This window comes from Paroedura picta, chromosome 2, assembly GCF_049243985.1.
Source record: "Paroedura picta isolate Pp20150507F chromosome 2, Ppicta_v3.0, whole genome shotgun sequence".
NCBI lineage: Eukaryota > Metazoa > Chordata > Lepidosauria > Squamata > Gekkonidae > Paroedura > Paroedura picta.
Genome location: NC_135370.1, coordinates 27,904,016 through 27,920,104, shown reverse-complemented (window position 1 = coordinate 27,920,104; position 16,089 = coordinate 27,904,016). Strand labels below are relative to the sequence as shown.

General features: G+C 49.1%; 1 protein-coding gene across 1 annotated transcript in view; it reads right to left on the bottom strand.

Moving 5' to 3' along the window:
* SLC39A10 (solute carrier family 39 member 10) overlaps positions 1-1,500 on the bottom strand; it is a 69,613-nt gene extending 68,113 nt beyond the window's left edge. The window contains exon 1 of the mRNA XM_077319513.1: positions 1,088-1,500. The gene's annotated coding sequence lies outside the window, so the exon portion shown is untranslated. The remainder of the gene's footprint in view (positions 1-1,087) is intronic.
* Positions 1,501-16,089: the final 14,589 nt, after the last annotated feature.

Genomic DNA, 16,089 nt, shown 5'->3' with positions numbered 1-16,089 from the left:
TATGAGCCCTTCCAGGGGAAGGGGACCCCTTTCCATGTTACCACTTGAAACCTACAGCAGATCCAAGACCTGTGTCGGGAGCTGGGGGAGGCAGATAAGGGTAGTGAGGCACTACTCACGAGGAGGCGGCCCTTCCTGGGGAGGAAAGACCCCCCCCCCCAGATTTCCATTTGAAACCTACAGCAGATCCAAGGGTTCGCGTGGGTCAGACGCTTGGGGGGAGGAGGGAGAAGAAGAGGGCGGCAGGGCCCTCCCCACAAGGAGCCCCGGATCGATGCCAGACTTTCCTGGAGGGGAGGGGATCTTATGACAAAAGCCTTTCCGCGTTTCCCTTTGAAACCGACAGCAGAGCCTAAGCAGCGCTTTCGTGGGTCACAAGCTGGTTAAGGGGACGGGGGAGAAAGAGGAGGAGGAGGAGGAAAGGGGGAGGTTCCCGCCGCTGATGCAGCAGCACGGCCCTCCCCACGAGGAGGCCCTCGGATCCCTACTGGCCTTTCCCGGGGAAAGAAAACAGGAGACCCCCCCCCTTAAGCCTTTCCACCTTCCTCCCCCCCCCCCCGCAGCGCAATGCAAAAAGCCCCGATTCCCAACGCGAGCAACGCAGACCTGAATCCCTACATTATTAAAATAATAAAAATATAATATAATATGGCAATTCTCCTCCTCTTCCTCCCGGGGTAGCCTTCCTTTCTTCACAGGGTGGCTCAGGCCCCCTTTGTCTCCCGCCCTCCCTGGCTCATCTTTGGGGGAGGGGGGGACTCGCTTTCCCCCCCACCCCCCCAAGAGGGGCCTCCAGATCGCCCCCTTCTCAAACACAGGCCAGCCCCCCCCCCACGCGCTCAAGGCCTCCGAGGGAAGCCCCCCACTCTCACCCCCCCCTCCTCCTCCCACGCCAGCTCTCCCCTCAGCCACGCGCCGAGCGAGGCGGAGAAGGCAGCGGCCCCTTCCCGCCCTCTCGGTCCCCCCGCCAGGCCCGCCGGCTTCCTCGCGCTCTTGCTCGCTGGCTGGCTGCTCTGCTGGCGCGCGGGGAAGGAAGGAGGGCGGGAGGGAGGAGGGCCCGCCGCCCGGCCGGGGCTTTTATAGTTACCTCAGCGCGAGTGTGCCGTGTGCATCTCTCCCTCTCCGCTCGGTACCAAAAACCGCCGCCGCCGCCGCGCGCGCGGCTGGGGAGGGCGACAGGGAGAGAGACAGAGAGAGGGCGCCGCCTCCTCCTCCTCCTCCGTCGCCGCCTCCGCCTCTCCTTCGGCTTCTTCTCCACACGTCGCAGTGCCGCTGCTGAAGGCGACCCGGCCGCGCTACCTCCACCTGGTTTGGGACGACTACGGGCGCCGCGGCCTGCTCCTGGCGCTACGCCATTCCTCAAAGCGGCTTACGCCGCGCGCGGCCCGGAGCTCGGGCCCTCTTTGCCGGCGCTTGGACAGGGGCGGCGCGGCCGGGCCTTACGCCGTTGGAGCAGCGGCCACGCTGCGGAGGAGAGGCGCTGCGCCGGCGGCGGGGCGCATGCGCGCTTGAGGCCGGCCGCTTGGAAAGGCGCGCTCTCACCCTTCCGCCCCCCTCCTCTTTTTATTGCTTTCTAGGGGTCCTTGGAACGACCGTAACCGGATGGGATGCATGGATTGGGGGTGGAGGTTTCCAACTGGGGCCCAGGGTCACCTTGGAGACTTACAACATTCGTGTGCTTGCATGCTTGGAAGGGTGCACGCACAGGAAGGTTTATGGGCAGAATGCCTCTGAAGTGCATGGTGGTTTATAGCCAGGATGTGCCTGATGAAGTGCACATCCGGATGAAAGCTTATAGGCAGAATGGATCTAATCAAGTGTGTATTTGCAACAAAGCTTATAGCCAGAATGCCTCTGATGAAGTATGCATGTGAACGAAAACTTATAGGCAGAATGTGTCTGATGAAGTGTGCATGTGCACAAAGTTTATAAGCTGCATCAAATGAAGTGTGCATGTGCACCAAAGCTTATAGCCAGAATGCCTTTGGTAAAGTACACATACGCATTAATGCTTAAAGGCAAAATGGATCTGATGTTTGCATGTGTATGAAATCTTATAGGCAGATTTCATCAGATGACGTATGCATGCACATAAAAGCTTATAGGCAGAATGTGTCTGACCAGCATTACATCCTCTGGTAGCAAATTCCACGTTTTAATCATTTTTTTGCATAAAGTGGAATTTGCTTTTCTCTGTTCTGAACCTACAAGCTTCATTGGATGCCCTCAAGTTTCAGTACTTGGAGAAGTGAGGAAAAATTTCACTTCCACTCCACCCTGTGCATAATTTTCCAAGCCGCTATTACATCTCCCTTAGTCCACCTTGACCATTCCTCATTGGGAAGGCGCTCCAACCTCCCGGATCATCTTGGTTTCCCTCCTCTGTACTTTATTGTGTTAAGGAAGGAGCCCTGGTCCTTTTGCAGCTTTCTGGGGACAACTGGGAGGAGTTGGAGGTTAAGGGCTGAGCCCTTAGCTTTAATTCATCATGGCCAAAGTGGAGCACAAAGGAGTTCCCATGATGTGGTGCTTGGAAGAAGAACAGGGCCCAGGAGTGATCCTGAGGGCACGATCCATGCAGTTTCCTCTTCCTCACCTCTGAAAATCTGCACTTTAATCTAGCTACCTTCCCCCTTCCTCCCCAAATGGCCATCTAAGTCAGTCTTTTAACTGAGAAAGGAAGATTGAAAAAAATGGAAGGTGGCGTTCGCAGTCTCCTCTAGCAGCAAAGAAAGCCAGGAGTCTCAAGGGCACTGAGAATTGCTCAAAGTGTGCTCCAACAGAAGTTTTCACTGAGTTAGCGGAAGGGAGCTCTGACTCACCAAAGATTATCCTGGCATAAATTTGCGGTGTGTTCCCATTGTAAAGAAATTTACATTTATATAAGTCAATGGCACATTCAAGACCAACTAAGTTTTCAAATTCAGATTTGAAGGGGGGAGGGGAAGGATTCCCTTCTTATGTTCATTAAATGGCAGGGGATTAAGGACAAGAGGGAGTAGCCTCTTTTTAGTTAAGATAATAATAAAACAATAGCAAGGGTACAACAGTTAACGTCAACTGGGCTCCCCCCCAACCTCCCTCCCTTGAGTCCATACGCTGACCAGCCACGGCTCTGTTAGATTGTTTTCTGTTTATTGTTAGAATGTTATTTTTTCTGTTTGTTGCTGTTATTATTACACTTACCTTTATTCAATGTAGTCACTATATAGTCATTCGATATAGTTTGATGCACTGTTCTTTGTTTTCCTTCCACGTGAACCACCCTAGGCCTTAGGGGAGGGTGGTATATAAAAGTCATAAATAATAACAATGGAGGTGCAAGTCACCAAAGTAGCCCAACTGGCATTTTTCCACCTTCTCCAAGCAAGGCTACTAGTGCCCTGCCTTGCCCTGGACCCCTTATCCACAATGATCCATGCAAAGGCCCCCTCCAGGCTAGACTTCCGCAACTCGGTCTATGTGGGCCTGCCCTTGACCTTGACCCTTGATTTTAAACTATTGGATCCCACAGAGAGGATCTTTGCAACACATTGGTGAGTGCAACACTAGATTCGATCATCCCTTGGACCTGAATTGTGGTCCTCCAGAGGATTGTTAGTGTGGCCACATACATAATAACGGATCAAATTCAAGCTATTGGTCTTGACCTTTAAGGCCATCTGCAGTCTGGGTTCTTTGTACCTGAGGACCTGTCTGTCTCCCCCAACCCCTCGCAGGGTACTCCGCTCTGCAGGTTTGAATAGGATGGTGATCCCTGACCCACGGGAAGTGTGCCTGGTTTCAACAAGGGCCAGGTCCTTTTCGGTCCTGGCACCTACCTGGTGGAATGAGCTCCCAGAAGAATTCAGTTTTGGGCATCCCAGTTGAAGAGAAATGTAGACAAACTGGAGCGTGTCCAGAGGAGGGCAACAAAGATGGCGAGGGGTTTGGAGACCAAGACGTATGAAGAAAGGTTGGGGGAGCTTGGTCTGTTTAGCCTGGAGAGGAGACAACTGAGAGGGGATCTGATAACCATCTTCATGTATTTAAAAGGGTGCCATATTGTGGATGGAGCAGAGTTGTTCTCTCTTGCCCCAGAGGGACAGACCAGAACCAATGGGATGGGATTAATTCAAAAGAAATTCCATCTAAACTTCCGGAAGAAGTTCCTGACAGAGTGGTTTCTCAGTGGAACAGGCTTCCTCGGGAGGTGGTGGGTTCTCCATCTGACAGAGAGGCTGATTCTTTGAAGGCAAAGGGGTGGCATGTTACAGTGGCTGAGCGATTGGGATGTGAGTATCCTGCATAGTGCGGGGGGTTGGACTAGATGACCTATGAGATCCCTTCCATGATTCTGTTATTCTATGATTCTATGAACTGAGGACCAGTTTCACAAGGCCTGCAAGGCAGAGTTCAGTTGAGGCCAGGACAGGGAAGATCTCCTTGGCAGATCTTTTAGGAAGCAAATGTCCCAAAACCCTGTAAGCTGGTCGCGCTAATCGGATCAGGAGAGAAACTTCGGTCGCTAGAATTCTGATTCTGCCGAGAGAGAAATCCAGACACCCTCCGTCAGTTAATTAATGGACTACCCTGAAGGGCCTGGCAATACATGCGCTAGTGGTGCATGTATGTAGAGCTCTTACTTGGATCCAAACTTATTCATACAAGACCAAGCATGCAAAGCCCTCTCAGCTTTCAGGGTAAAGGCCTTTGACTGTAATGGGTTCAGTGCCAAAACGGTTTGTAGCTTATTAAGGTTTAATAGCCCATCAGCCATACACCTGAAAAATCAGGAATTTAAAATCCCCCAGTAAAAGAGACGTTTGCCACATCCACAAAACAGTTATGGCATAAACTGCTCAAAACTGGCCTTAATCTTGCCATACCAGAAAAGGAGGACCATTTGAGCATCCATTTTCTCAAAAACGTGCCCCTTTCTACTTCTTGTTTTGGACAATCCAACGTGGGATAAAGAGTCAAGTTCCGCCATTTGGCAGTCAAAATTCCATTGGTTTGGAAGTATTTGGAGATAACAACCTTATATCTGAGCTATTGGGAGTGCAGTGCAGAATGCAAAACAGTTTTTAAAAATCGAAGCAGACAGTATAAGATTTATATGACTAAATTATACACATATTATACACGTATTATGTCCAGAGGTCGGTTTTATCCCCCTCCCCCAACCCCCCTGGTATCGGATATATACATTGCTTACAAGTAACGCACACTTGAGATTTTTCCCGTTTGCTATACGTCAAAGGGAAATCTTCAAACGCCAACATTTTATTTATTTATTTTCAATGTGGCATTATTTGCAGCCTACGTTTCAAAGAGACTGCCAGAGGCACTGTGCTGTATTAGGAATATAATGCATTCAAAGCCCGCTTTTACCAGCAAATGTGTTTGAATGGAGGCTGCTGAATGACTGGGGGCCATTCCGCACAGTATTAATGATGCTGAAGTCTTACCATTGTGTAATGCTATTTTTTTAACATTACGCATGATGTCGTACACAATCTGCAATACTCCTGCAAAAATCACTTTGTTGTAGCGCTTTTCAGGGAATCCACAAAAGTGAATTTCTCCTTTAAAAACCCCGCTAGACCCTTGAGAACAACCTGCAACACATCCGAAAAAGACATGTGCATTCTCAATATAGCTTTAGCAAGCATGTTCCTCCCTAAGCTCTCGCACCTGAGCTTCCGGTGTTGCGATCGCCATTTCCCCCTTAAACCGGCAAAAGCAACGAATAAGCGATGCTTGTTTGGCTGAAATCCCTCCACAAGCAATTGTCAGTAAAGTTTCCGAGCACAATACAGCCCCATGTTCAACACTGCCCGTAGTTGCACCCGGGGGGGGGGATTTTTTTTTTAACTTTAAGAGTGTGTAAATTAAGCGCCAGCTCCTACGCCAGCAAAAAAGGTATTTCTAATACATCGAATGAACAAATATGCGTTGCTACAGGTGTTTTCAGGTTTAAAAAAAACAATTTTTAAAGGGAAGCACGAACACAACAGTTAATTGGCTGTTCTGTTTGATTGACGGCCAGGGGCGGGAGGAAGCATGGAAAAATATTGCCTCCTTTGTTGCGATTTCGGCAAGACTAGAAACTTGTGCGTTACGAGAACAGCGCTAGTGGGAGAGCCGTTTTTCTGTGTGCATTACCAAGACCTGCTGCTATTGATCGCAGCATTTTTCAATAGCGCTCAGATTTAGCAACATTGCCGGTTGTGCGGAATGGCCCTTAACATTCCTCAAGGTCCAGGAGGGCAGGTGGGGATGGGGAAAAGACATAAAGCCAGGAAGACCATCCTCCTAGCAAAAGAGCCACAGAGCTATCCAGAGAGATTCACTCCTCACAGGTTACTCCCAAATTCTGAGTTCATTGAAAAGAGCTTGAAGTTACGTGGGTTATTTAAAAGAAGCACAGTGCAACTCTTTTGCATCTGAAGAAGTGAATAATGATTCAGGAAAGCTCCTCCCCTGCCACGAATTATGTAAGTCTTGAAGGTGCTCCTGGACTCAGGCCCTTTCCTGCTGCCGCAGACAGACTTCCAGGGCTACCCGTCTCCATCTGGAGAAGTGAGCAGTGACTCAAGAAAGCCCCTCCCCTGCCACCCATTTTGTAAGTCAAGTTCCGATTGTCGGCATCTGGCATTACATTACCGACAAAGTGGCATTTATTTATTTAACGCCTGGCCCTTGCAACAAATAAGTTGGGTGCCTCTGTCCTGCCTTGGCCTTAAAAGCCAAGAGCTGGAACAGGAAGCCCTCCTCTGCGTCCGGCCTCCGACCCCAAAGGATGTTGCGGCTGAGCCCTTAGCGAACCATTCCTATGCAAGAACAGATTAAGGGCTGGGTAGGGTTACACCCATTCAGAGCTCAAGAGAACTAGACCTCTTGGGCTGAGGAGGCAGTGAGAAGTTGGCTAGGCAAACAAAACATACTTTCAGCTCACTGTGGGATTATGTGGTGCATCCGGTTCCCTCCCACCTACCCACCCACCCCCCTAATTTATGCTATCAGATATAGCGGCCCCAGAAAGGGATAGCAATATCGGGGTGTGCGGAGATTACACCTACACGTTTGCTTTCTGGGTGAATTATTGCTTAGGAAGCAGATGGTTTGCTGTGTTTGAGTCTTGGAGATAAACCCCTGCCCCCCACTCTTTATCCAGACCCCTCTCTGCTTCTCAAGGGCAGATGAGATTCTTCCCTTCCCTCTAGCTCTTTCAAAGCAGAGTTGCCAGCCAACAGAAGAAGATGAAGAAGAGTTGATTCTTATATGCCACTTTTCTTTACCCAAAGGAATCTCAAAGCGGCTTATAGTCGCCTTCCCTTTCCTCTCCCCACAACAGACACCCTGTGAGGTGGGTGAGGCTGAGAAAGCCCTGATATCACTGCTTGGTCAGAACAGCTCTATCAACACCATGGAGAGCCCAAGGTCACCCAGCTGGCTGCATGTGGGGGAGTGCAGAATCGAATCCGGCTCACCACATTAGAAGTCCGCACTGCTAACCACTACACCAAACTGGCTCTCTACTGGATTGTTACAGACTGGGTGGGAATTTCACCCACCTAGGCTTTAGGCAGGGGGGAAAGAATGGAAAGCTAGGGTGGGAGGAGAGATCGAGAGCAGAGGTATGAAATGCTGTTTTCCCATACACCTACAGGTGCAATCTCCCCTTCCACTTATGGTTAAGTGGTGTGGCGGTTAAAGAGCAGCAGATTCTAATCTAGAGAGCTGAGTTTGATCCCACCACTCCTCTTCCATATCCAGCCAGCTGGGTGACGGGCCAGTCCCAGTTCTTGCAGGGCAGGTCTCTGAGAACTCTCTCAGCCCCAACTATATCAGAGGGTGCCTGTTGTGGGGAGAAGAAAGGAAAAGTGTTTGGGACTCATTTGGGTAGTGAAACGAGGTAGTATTGAAAACCAGCTCTTGTACAAGGGGAAGGCATTTTGAGCCTACACTTTGCCTTCAAGGGCTGTTATCTATTGTGTATATGTGTGGATTCGAGCCCAACCTTTATTGTTCTGTAGAAGAAAACGCTCCAGACGCATAGGAGTAACCAATCACCCTCCAAGCAAGGCTTCTGGCTGGCCACTGGGGATTTAATTGTCATCTGAGATTTTTAAACAACATTGCTTTAGCAGCCGCCGCCACCACAGCACATAGATCTTCACTGTACAACTAGAGGTGAGCTGTGGTGGCCATTTTGTGGATGCCTCTGCCTCCCGCGGCAGCCATTTTGTAGCTGCGCCCATCATGGCGTGTTAGAATTCCAAATTGGCCTGCAGGCTCAAAAATGAGTTTGACACCTCAGATTGTTTGGGGACCTCTGCTGTATGGCATTTTACTCTGCTGAGGTCTTCCTCTACAACCTCTGCTTTCCCCGGACTCCTTCCCGCAAATCTCCCAAGAATCCCAAGTCTATCAGCACCAAGCATGTTGTCAGCACCAAGCATTCTGCTCCCTGTGACTCAGACTGTGGTCTGCATCATCAACATTTATCTGTGCAGGGAGGAGTGCGTTCAGTGGGTGGGAGAGTCTCTCCAGGAGCAGGTGACCTGGATTACTTCAGGGACCTTATTCTAGATAAGAGCCTTTGCCTTCATTGGCAGGAAACCCCAGTTCAGAAAACCCGAAGCCCACGGGGTGACCTTGGGTACCGTCTTCCAGCATGGCTATTTACTCCTGAGGATTGCTGAGCAGCAACCCCCCAGAAAAACCCAATGCAATTTAGGGCTGGTCTGTCCTCGTACGCTCAGCCTTATGGACTCAGTGGGACAGGAAGAGAGCCTGGTAAGGCTTCGAGGCCTGTGGAGATGGAGGGAGGGAGCAAATATAACAGCTCGAGGGAAGCAGAGAACAGTCTCCCTTCCAGTTATATGTATTGGCAGAGTGTGAATATGCATACCATGTGCAGCACCAGTAGAGAAGAGAATGATAGAAAAAAGATTGAGAGAGATCTATCTAGCCAGCTGTTGTCTCAGTCATTCTACTGTTTTTCAGCTGTTCGGGAGGCAAGCAGGGGGGAAGTGTGCTCAAAGGAGCAGGAAGTCTCCCAATGAGCCATTCAGGACACAGGAGGGGCTAATTTGAAAATCATCAGGAAGATTCTGTCCTATGCTAAATATGCATCTCCTCTGATGCCCCCTGCAGGACACCCTCTGTATTCTGCTCATTCATGCACGCACCTGATCTTGCATATTCCAATAATACTTGCCGACAAGTCACAGCTGACTTAAGGTGTTTCAAAGGGTTTTCAAAGCAAGTGACAAGCAGCAGCGGTAGCCATCTGTGTAGCCATCCTGGATTTCATTGGTGGCCTCCCATCCAAACACTAACCAGAGCCAGCCCCCCTCTCCCACAGTTAGCTAGATAACCCAGTCAATGACTAGCAAAGCTGGATATCAGCAGCCATTGATATGATCGCTCCCCAATGCTTTCTCCCTCCCCCGGTCTCAAATCAGCCCCGTGGTACACCAGGGAACTGAGAGGAAGGAAAGAAGAGTTGAGAGGGCTAGAGCAAGTTTGGGGGAAAACTTATGAGAGCCTAGAAGGTGGCAGAGAAGGGTACAAAGAGGGATTTCTAAACAGCTTCTACTGCTTCCACGGACTCACGCCCGGCTCAAGAGTTTATTTGGTCTTTTATTGCCCTCGAAGAAGGGCGCTGAAATGATGGTCAATTGGCTTTAAGCTGTGAGGCTTTTGCAAGCTATTTTGTGTGTGTGGGGGGGAAATCTTGTCTCTCCACCACAACCTTCCACCAACTGCTAATACTGTAAGAGAACTGGAGGCCTCTTGGCCATCCTCAGGGGATGGAGAGCTTCAGGGAGTTTTCCCAAACCGATGTGGGTAGGTTGCTAGCTTTGATGAGGCCGACCACCTGCCTCCTTGACCCTTGCCCCTCCTGGCTCCTTAAACTGGGCAAAGAGAGGATCGGAAGACTTCTCTGAGAAATAATAAACCTGTTCCTGTCTTCAGGGACATTTCTGGGGAGGCTGAAGGAGGCTGTGGTTCAGTTCCTATTGAAGAAACCATCTTTGGATCTGCAGGGCCCAGCCAGCTACCTCCCCTCTTGCACCTAGCAATTCTGGGGAAGGTACTTGAGCAGGTGACTGCAGACCAATTAAAAGCATTCCTAGATGAAACAACGGTTCTGGACCCATTCCAGTCCAGTTTCCCAACTGGCCATTGAGTCACTGAGATGGATGACCTTCCAAGGCAACTGGATCGAGGCGGATCGGCACTGTTTGTGCTTTTTGACCTCACAGCAGTGTTCAGTCTTGTAGACAATGAGCTTGTGGTTCACTCCCTCACTGATGTAGGATGGGATTAGGGTTGCGCAGGGGTCAGCCTTGCAGTGGGCGGTCTCCTTTCTCCAAAGTCGGTGACAGAGTGTCACTACCATGGAAGAACAGTTGTGCAGCTGCCAGCTCCAATGTGGAGTAGTGCAGGGCGCGATTCTCTCCTTGATAGTATTCAACATCTTTACATGCCCACTTGTCCAGCTTGTCCAGGGTTTCAGGTAAGGTGACTATATCTTAACATTGGTAAAGCGGGACACCATTGACTGGGGGGGGGGGGTTCTTGATTAAAAATTTGGTCTATATGGAGCAACAAAAATGTTCATAGAATGCATAGAATGCAAAAATAGTATTGTAACATATATATTTTTACTTGCAACGTAAGTATAATTTGCCAGGTGCCCCCAGATGTCCCTCCAAAAGTGGGACAATCTGGTCACCTTAGGCTTGGGTGTCACCGGTATGCAGATAATACCCAGTCGTACCTGTTAATGAGCAGTCATCTGAACGCTCCACTAAAGTCCTTGGAATGGTGTCTGAATGGAGTGTCTGGACAGTGTGGCTTTAGCAAAGCCGCCTGAGGCTTAACCCCCTGAAGATAGAGATCCTGTGGCTTGGAAGGAAGAGACCAGAGGAGGAAGCGCACCTCCCCAGTCCTGACAGGGGGCAGCTGCAAATGGCACAGACCATCAGGATTTTTTGGGGTGACCCTTGATGCCTCCCTTACGCAGGTCACAAAAGTAGCTTGTCAGGTGTTTTCCCATCTACACCAGGTGAAGGTACTAGTGCCCTACATGGACCCAGAACATGGCTAGCCACAGTGATCCACACAACAGTCACGTCCAGGGTAGATTATCATAATTTGCTTAACGCGGTCCTCTGACCCGGAAATTACTTGGCTTCTTCATAAAGATATTTCTTGGCACAGACCCTTCGGAGGACTGTTGATTCTCTCGTCCTCCTTTGCAATTGGTGATTATTTAAGTGTGTGTGTGTTGTTGTTTTTTTACACCTAATCTTCTAGGCACTGTGTCTAATTTTTTTTTTTTTAAATCCCAGCTAATCTGGAATTAGGTCAAAAGTCATTCATGAATGCACATGCAGACATAAACTCAATAAAATTCCATTTGTCTACCAACCCAGTTCCTTTGTTAGGTAAAATGGAAGTTCGATCTACCTATCATGACTTTGTTCTTATTAACTGAACTTTATTAGCTGCTATGCCTATTGTTCCTTTTGGGACATCTTAAATGCCGGCTTAGAGCCTCTTGTGGCGCACAGTGGTAAGGCAGCCGCCTGAAAGCTTTGCCCATGAGGTTGGGAGTTCGATCCCAGCAGCCGGCTCAAGGTTGACTCAGCCTTCCATCCTTCCGAGGTCGGTAAAATGAGTACCCAGCTTGCTGGGGGGTAAGCGGTAATGACTGGGGAAGGCACTGGCAAACCACCCCGTATTGAGTCTGCCATGAAAACGCTAGAGGGCGTCACCCCAAGGGTCAGACATGACTCGGTGCTTGCACAGGGGATACCTTTACCTTTACCTTTAAATGCCGGCTTGCAATTAAGCAGTTTTTTAAAGCTCCATTTATCTATGGCATCACTACCATTGAAAACAAAGGGACCCAAAGCCTTAATCCTGCAACCCATTTCCAGTGTAGAACCAGACAGACTGCTCTGTGGGTTTCTTTCCCACAGGTTTTCGATTCCTCCTCCATTCGGCCTTCTGGTTTTGGCCTGGCTGTGTCCTCTACTGTTATCTTTTTGGGTATCTCCTCAGGATGCCAGCCTCCAGGTAGGACTGGGGAAGCCCCTGCAATTGCAGCTTATCTCCAGAATACAGAGATCAACTTCCTTGGACCAACTGGGGGCTTTCGAAGGTGGACTCTGGCATTTTAACCCACTGAGGTCTCCCTTGCCCCATCCCAAAATTTCCAGGAGTTGGCAACCTTAGTGTCTCCCAAATTATAAATTGGACCGATCAATAAATGGGACTGTTGCCACAATTGAACATGGCTAAGCCATGCTTGGAGCTCCAAAGAAAGATAATGGAGAAGGAAACTGCGAATTTTAGCAGTCCAGACTTTCCCCTGGATGTAAGTCATATATAATCTAGAAGCTGAGATGCTTTAAGAAGGAGTGGCATCTAAGAATTGGATGGAACTCACAGCCCCTTGCTACTTTCAGAAGGCAGCCATGTCAGTCTAGACTGGAATAACTGGAAGATCCAGGAGAAAAGAGACTTTCAGGGCCTAAGCTGTCAAGAGCCAAAGCTTTCCTTACAAGATACCATGTCATTGATTTTGTTTAATATTGTTTGCCTTGCCTTTCCTGCCCAATTTTTTTTTAAGTTCCTGTTGTAGCAGAGGGCTCCATTGCATTATATACTCCAGTGGTCCAGAAAACACTTGGATCCTGCAAAGGTCTAGATCTAGCTCTTCACAGAACTGGCTCTCTTCAGCCCATCCCCAGAAGTGCACCAGACAGACTGCTCTGTGGATTTCTTTCCCACAGGTTTTGGAAGACTCCTTCATTCAGCCTTCTATTTAAGGCCCTTGGATTATGCTTAATGATAGTGGCGGGACAGAGGGAGAAGATGACTCTCAGTGGGAGGGAACGTCATGCATCAAAGCTCACCTGAGGACAAAGTAACTGATGCCCTTGATGAAGCCACTCGGTTGGGTTTGGGGGAGGATTCTTTTTTTTTTAAGTGTAACTGCATAACTTTGCAAGTCCATTAACCCTTCAATCACAGCTCCCCTGCCGCAGTCTGTGATCCCTTGCTGCTGCTTAGCTTAACAATGGATTATCCATTTGCAGGATTTGATCTGATGACAACTGGGGAGAAATGGGAAAGCCACTTGGAAGCATTCCATTCATCAGCTCCTGAAGGTAACAGAGCTTCTTTCAGCATGGCTTCTCTTACGTTCTTATAAACAGCTTCAAAAAGGGACTGGTTAATCACGTGGAGCAGAACTCCGCCAGCGGGTGGAACATTCCGTCTGCGGCAGTATCTTGGCATTTGGGGGCAACTGTGGGAAGGCTTCTGGTGTTCTGGCCCCACTGGTGAACCTCCTGATGGCCTCTGGCTTTTGGCCACTGTGTGGCATAGAATGTTGGACTGAATGGGCCATTGGCCTCATCCAACATGGCTTCTCTTGTGTTCTAATATCTGGAGCAGTGATGCTCTGTATTCTTGGTGCTTGGGGGGCAAGAGTGGGAGGGATTCTGGAGTTCTGGCCCCGCTGGTGGACCTCCTGATAGCCCCTGGCTTTTGGCCACTGTGTGGCATAGAATGTTGGACTGAATGCGCCATTGGCCTCATCCAACATGGCTTATCTTATGTCCTTTTGGGAGGAATGTAGGGTTGGCAAATATGTAAAGACGACTTTCAGGAACCTCCTTTCAAGTTCCTGAAAGGCTCAGTGTGTTGGGACCATTGTTCAGCTGTTGAACTCTTGTAAGCCTGATTTTTAATTATCACCGATGAAGGATTGACAAAACTTTAGCCTGCAACGTGCAAGTTTGACTTCTGTTTGCGAGGAGTTGATGATTAAAGCTATTTTATGTTCACTCATCTGCTTTGAAGTTTTACATTCCTGCTGCTTACATGGGTTCCTCGTGACCTTGATTTTTGACTGTGATTTACTGTGAACTTTCATTTTTATGTCTGGATTGGCAAACATTGCAGCACTGTTCTAGGCAGAGTGACAACTTTTTAAGCTTCAATTTACTTAGAGAGATGTAACTCTGTCTAGGAGTTCATTCTTAAAGCTTCATTTTTGACCCCAGACCCCAAACAGAACAGAAATTAAGTCTTATCTCCAGAGGTCAGTTCCCCTGGGGGGAAAGGCTGCCTTGGAGGGGGGACTCTGTGGCATACCCTACTGAGATCCCTGTCCTCCCCAGGCTTCATCCCAGCCTGGCTAACCCCACCCCCTCATCTCCTGCTGGTGGCCAGAGATGACCTGGTAGCCCCGTGGCCTCCATGAGCCTGAGTGGGGACCCTTATTCTAGTAGATGTCTCCATCTAAATCCAAAGCAGCCTGCTGCATTCTCTGCTTTGGCCAGTACAATGCCAAAGGGGCTAGAATTCAGTTCCACTTTTCTAAATGGCACTCCTTGAAGAAAGGAGATCCTTCTGCGGAGTCGGATTCCAGGTGCTCCAATGTTAAGAAGTGCTCCGATGTGAAGAAATTTAGGGCATGGGAATCCACGCCATCCGTACCGGAACCTCTGTGTGGGTGTGCTCTTTCGAGGGGAGGTTTCTACTAGAACTAGCTTCATTAAGAAGCAAAATTTTAATAGTCCCTCTGGGTGTAGCAAACCGAGAATGCTGTTGCACTTAGACTGTTCCATGAACTGATCCAGGGGATTGCGTGATTTAGCCCAGTCTGCTCAAAAAGCTATACTTGCACTTCCTTAAAAAAAAAAAACCCAAAATTAATTTTTTTTTCACCCCCTCTTCTCAAATGTCAGGCTGCAGCCAGGCCTTTGCATTCTGAGAATCAGCTTCAGGTTTATTGACCTGGAGATGGGGTTGGGCGTCGGCTTGAGAATTCGGCAGGCTGGCTCTTGCCACATTTTAATAATGAGCTTGCTTTCCGATTAGATCCTCTGGTTCTAATGGGATAACGCACCTTTTCCTGACTTGCAGGTGTTCTGGATTTTTTTTTTTAAAACTAGTTTTCACAAGGGACCTAAACTTGTATTACTCAGGAGTAGAATTGTTGAGTGATGTTCCCCTTCGTTGGGTAGGCCTGTGCGTGTCTTTGAACAGCTGCAAGAAGAGCAGATTTATCTCCATTGTCATAATTATTATTATAAGGCGTGTTCAGTTGCTGCCTGACTAGGGATGCCAGCCTCCAGGTGGGATCTGGGGATCCCCCAGAATTACATCTCATCCCCAGACTACGGAAATTAGTTCCCTTGAAGAAAATGGCTGCTTTGGAGGGTGGATTCTATGATATCCTACTCCACTGTAATTCCTGTCCTCTATTCCCAAATGTAAAAGAGCCTCTTGTGGCGCAGAGTGGTAAGGCAGCAGTCTGAAAGCTTTGCCCATGAGGTTGGGAGTTCAATCCCAGCAGCCGGCTTAAGGTTGACTCAGCCTTCCATCCTTCCGAGGTTGGTAAAATGAGTACCCAGCTTGCTGGGGGGTAAACAGTAATGACTGGGGAAGGCACTGGCATACCACCCCGTATTGAGTCTGCCATGAAAATGCTGGAGGGCGTCACCCCAAGGGTCAGACATGACTCGGTGCTTGTGCAGGGGATACCTTTACCTTTTACCTACCTTTATTCCCAAATGTTCAGGAATTTCCCTGTTTAGAGCTGGTTAATCTAACTCCCCATCCCCTGCCGATGGCCAGGGGAAACCTGGAAACCATATGCCTGATTGGCAACTATGAGGGAATTGTGTGAGAAAAAAATGTCGCTGCTTCACCTTGCCGGTAAAGGGGCGTGTTAATAAGCAACCTGGAGAATCAGTGGACATCGTAAAAAAAGAAATCAATCCACGTTCGCGAAGTAGCGCTCTCCGTCATCTCTGTGTGTGTCAAAACTGCCGTCAAGCTGCAGCTGACTCATGCTGGCTCCTTTTCAACCTTTTGACCTCGAAGGAGCTCCTGAAATAATGTTTCAGGCTTCACTGAGCCCAGGAAGTGATGCCAGCTGGCCACGCCTCCCTGCCACGCCCCCTAGAAGTGCCATGTCACTGGAAGTGATATCACCACCCGTGTTAACAGGAAGGCTTGTATAGGACGGGCAGGTGGTGTTGGGGGGGGGGGGCGACGGGATGCGGT